Here is a 4948-nt window from a genome sequence, read left to right as displayed (position 1 = left end):
CCTTTCTTGTGCACCATTTAACATCGTATCTTCTTTCTCAAAACCCTCCTGTCCATTCACCTTCCTGACATTGAGCTCTCTCCATTTTCTTCTCTGGCTGCTCTTCTGCTTTCTGTTTCGATTTGTCTTTCTACTTCCTTACCTGTGGCTCTTGAAATCCTGTCATCCACCCTCTTCTCACCTCTCTCCACGCTCAGCCCTGGAATGGCCAATTCCTCACTGTCCTACAGAAGTTTTCTACCTCTGTTATCTCCACCCTGACCTTTGGTCTCTCTGGATACCTCCACATGGGTAGCCTTTGAGTACCTCACACTCAGTATGTGCTACACTGAATGTGTTAGCTCCTCCAGTAGTTCTTCCTGTCTGTTGCTGTTTGATAGTATGCTGTGCCCTCAGTCATCCAAAGAGGTTTATTATTTTTTAATATTTATTTATTTGTTTTGGTTATTATTATAACCAAATAAAAAGTTTTATTTATTATTATTAATAAATATTTATTTTTTATTTATTTGTGCCAGGTCTAAGTTGCAGCATGTGAGATTCTTTAGTTGTAGCATTTGAACTCCTAGTTGCGACCTGCAGGATCTTGTTCCCTGACCAGGAATCGAACCCAGGCCCCCTGCATTGGAAACATGGCATCTTAGCCACTGGACCACTGAGGAGGTCCCGACAGCATTTTTATACATTTATTCTCCCCCTAACCCCTACCCTCTAGCTGATCAGTTATGAAGTTCAAATAGTCTGCCTCTGCAATTAAGATTTGGATTTTTTGTAATGCAATAATTTATATCAAGTGGCAGTTGAGTGAGCAGACAGGCTCAGATTCTTAGAAATTTTCCACACACGACTCAGTCACTTGTACGAACCCGTGGTAAGTTAAAGAAGAAAGTCTTGAGCTTTCCAGGTAGTGCTAGTGATAAAGAACCCACTTGCCAGCAAAGGAGAGGTAAGAGTCTCAGGTTTGATCCCTGAGTCGGGAAGATCCCCTGGAGGAAGAAATGGCAACCCACTCCAGTATTCTTGCTCGGAGAATCCCATGGACAGAGGAGCCTGGCGGGCTACAGCCCATGGGTTGCAAAGAGTCAGACACAACTGAAGTGACTTAGCATGCACAAATAAAGCATAAATTCATGTTTGGCATTCAAGGGCCTTGGTGAACTGACCTGAGCTACTTACCATTCTGACCTTTCATTTTTCCCTTGCATCTATCCTATAACTTAAACCATGATAACTTTGAATTGGCCTCTTTAGGTTTCCAGCCTTTAGTCCTTCACTTAGAAATCCTTGTCTCTACCATCTCTGCATCTCCAGATCCTGATGTGTAAATGTGATTCCCTCCATAAAGGCTTCCTGGAATCTCCTGCTTTCCTGCCTCCCACTGTCCTGTTGGGTCTTTTCTCACAAAGCCCTGTGCTTTTGTCATCACCACTGTCGTGGGGAGTGGCTAAAGAGGGATTAATATGAAAAGTCTACAAGCAGGAAAGGGCTATAGGGGTCATGAAAGTTCCTGAAGAGTGTATGGAAAGCTTTCTCATGGGTTTAGAAATACACAAGAGCTCAAATAGCATCAAAATCCTTAGATTTAAAGCAAGCTTCACATCATGCTGCATTGCTTAACGAGCCACTGTGTAGCCATCTTTATGTAATAAAAAGATGGTAGTGACTGATGCCCAACAGGTTCAGACTAATACTGTGGAGTTTCCACTTGCTACTAAATAAATGCTTGTAAAATCTAGAGATCCCAAGATGAAAGGCATTTTGTAGGTTTTAAATGTGCAAGATCCAACCAGTCTTCTGTCTCCTCCTCTAGTCAGCACTAATCCTCCAAGAGAGAGGTGGATGAAAAGGCATTATAGAATCTGAGGAAGTATGCCTCTAGGGTCTCCAGATTTTCCTTGGAGGCTGGTGGTTTAAGTCTGGAGCAGACAAAGGCAAAGTGCCAAGTCCAAAACTTGGAAAGGGAGCTGTGTTAGGGTGTGAGGCGACTCCACCTTTCTGTTTTAATTAGACAGCAGGAAGGGCCAAGATTGTTCTTTCTTCCAAGTTCACCAAAGGAAAATCTGACACCAATTCTGTTCTTAGGAATTTCGAAATAAATAGAGAATTCTTTGAACTCTGTAATCAACTAACTGGAAACTAATTTAAAATTTGGCATCAGCACATATATTTGTGTTATAGGAATGGGGGAAGCATCAAAGAGGTGCTCGCTATACTTCTCTTTTTAAAAGTTTACACACAGCATGTGAAATGAACAGATGCTTTTTTTGTTGGAGCTATCAGGGTAACAAGAGGTTGAAAGCTGTATCAGGTATTTATTTCAGTCACTGAGATGGCTATTGGCAGAGTTCCACATACCAAAACTAAGGAGAAACTCATGAACAGATTTTTTTTTAAAAAAGACATGGAGGAAAGAGACTTTGTGCCTTTTTTCTCTCTCAACACAAACTGATGATTCAAAGAAAGGAGCAAAGCACTTTTTGCAGGGGAGGGGAGTAATTGGTCAACTTTATATAATCCTTTCTATAAGGCCATGTTTGAATTTTGGAGAGATTTCTTTATAATAGTCTCTTAATATAGCCTCCTAATACACTAATCAGAGAGAATGTGACTTAAGCTGATAAGTAATTTGAATCTGAACTTCATAGTTGCTAAAATGCTCCCTTTACTTAGTTGACTGTAATATGGAGCATTGGTGAGAGTGGTGAGACTAAGGTAAATAGGTGTGGGGAAGGATTAAGAAAAGACTGAATTCATTGGCACCTGACTTAGTGAGCAAACAGGAAAGGAATTTCTGGCTATGAAGTTTGTGATTCCACATCAAGATCATTCTTTATAATAGAATAACCACCCACCCTTAGTCCAGAGCCAGAATTCCTCAGATTCTTCCAGCCAGAGGGCCCCTGGCACACTAAATAGTCTGTTATGATATCTGAACACGTAAGTATTCAGATACTGACGTGTATTTTGCCAGGGAGATTTGCTAGTGAAATTGATCTTGCCTTCCCTGGGTTTTTCCAGTTGTACTTAATAATTAAAGGAATATTAAAACCCAGATTCCCTGAAATGTTAAGTATCAGATACATAAGCTAATCAAGCCCTCCAATCACACTGAATTAGAGTTAGAAGGGACCTTAAAATTCATCTTGAACAAACTGAAAGAGGAATTGTAAATCTCTTTCCCCAAATCTCTGCCAAGTGATTGCTTGAATTTCTGCTCAGACACCTCTGGGGTCAGGAAAGTCATCCCTTCAGGGGAAGCCCTATTCTTCGAATAGCTGTGAGAAAGCTTTGTTGGTTTGAAATCTACCCTTGGATCATAGTGTGCCAGCTTAAGTAGACATCCAGAACAAGCTTCCTTCCTCCCACTTCCCAGCCCTTTAGATACTTGATGTTCATTATATTGCTTGGAAACCTTCCCTAGTTCAAACATTTTTGGTTCTTTCTGCTGTTTGTTCCTCAGAGGACAGTCTTACAGTGTAGGACCAGGAGGAGTCAGCATTGTGGGGCAGCTCCTTTAACAGTTTTAGGACTAAAGAATATTCAAGTGAGAAAAGCTGTCAAGACACAATCTAGTCTGCCCACCCTCCCTTTCAGTTTACAGATGGATAGATAGAGTCTTTTGAATTTGAGTGGGCAGAAATTGATCAGCAGCCTCTTTCGAAGTGAGAAATGACGTGTAAGACATTTTGCCAGTGAAAGGTCTTTTAGTTGCTTAATTATGATCACAGGCTTCAGCTGACACCTCCTTTTTGCCAAAGACCTCTCTGGCTCAAGTCAGCCTAAGGCTCAGCTCAGAGTTTCACTGCCAGATCTCCATACACCAGCTATTGGCTTCACTTACAGTTTGTATAGAGGGTAGAAATAACTTTTCCATAAGTTTTACCATCTGTATTGACCACATGGTCAGTTGAGAGATTCTAATAGACTTTTTTTCTTCATAAAATCAGAAAATGACCATCACAAAGGAGCAGCATATTACACCCCTTCTGATATGCAGCTGCTCTGGTGGACGGGTTTCTGGGTTGCCCTTTGTACTTTTCTTTGTTTAACAGTCACCAGGCGTCTAGATGGCTTTTATAAAAGCCAAAAAGCTGTGGACGGGATTGTGGGCCATTTTTCTTTAGAATTTTCCATCTTGAGACTTGAAATACAGACCCCTGCTTTTCATTTGGCCCCGAGGAGCTCAGGTTTCCTTGGATGTGCCCAGCGGTGAAGGAGCCCAGGCTCTGGGGCTTGGGGCGCTGCTGCCAGCATCTCCCCCGCCACCCCCGCCGTCAGTTCCCTTCGCCTCAGTTATCAACACCATTCAGATCTGTGGGCAAAGAAATCCTGGCAAGGGAATGAACCGAGACCTGACGGACGTGAGGAACGGGAGAGGGAAGGTGCCTGGAGTTTATCCAATAACTTGGTCCGTATTGAAGTGCCAGGTTTAAGGCTGGAGTGTTCTTGGGCCCGGCAGGGGCGCGCTAAAGGTGACATTGGAGGGACTAGGGACACCCCTTTGGCGGCAGAGCCGGAGCGGGGAGTGATGCCGGCAAATGGGGCCCAGAATGGCCCTTGCCAGAGCCAGCTGGCTGCGGGGCGGCGGGGGCGCCCCTTCTGGGTTAGCTCGCCCTAGGGCTAGGAGCCCGGTGGGCTGGGACGCGGCGGGGGCGACAGGGGCCGGGCCAGCGGCGGGAGGGCGGGGCTTTCCTTTGTCAGGGGATTTGCGCTGCGCGGCCGAGACTGGCGCTGGTGCCGCTCCCCACCCTTCTCTCTCTCAGGGGGCGGGGCTCTCCCCCGGCCCCGGGGGCGCGGTGGGCGTGGGCCGCCCCCCGAGCGGCGGGCGCCGGGCTCCCTCGCCCAGAGCCGCGCAGAAGCCCCTCCCTCGGTGCCTCGGCCTCCAATCCCCTCGGTCGCCCCCTCCCTCCGGCTCGGCAGCTCCTCGCCCCGGCTCTGCCCCGCCCTC

At 45.6% G+C, this 4948-nt stretch overlaps 1 protein-coding gene across 13 annotated transcripts in view; it reads left to right on the top strand.

The window, feature by feature from the left end:
- The window catches only part of MACF1 (microtubule-actin crosslinking factor 1), a 342575-nt gene that overhangs the window by 268878 nt on the left and 68749 nt on the right, over positions 1-4948 (top strand). The window lies entirely within an intron of this gene.

This window comes from Bison bison, unplaced genomic scaffold, assembly GCF_000754665.1.
Source record: "Bison bison bison isolate TAMUID 2011002044 unplaced genomic scaffold, Bison_UMD1.0 scf7180017864484, whole genome shotgun sequence".
In the NCBI taxonomy this organism is placed as follows: Eukaryota; Metazoa; Chordata; class Mammalia; order Artiodactyla; family Bovidae; genus Bison; species Bison bison.
Note: the sequence above shows the minus strand (reverse complement) of the source record. Positions and strands in the feature narration are given on the sequence as shown.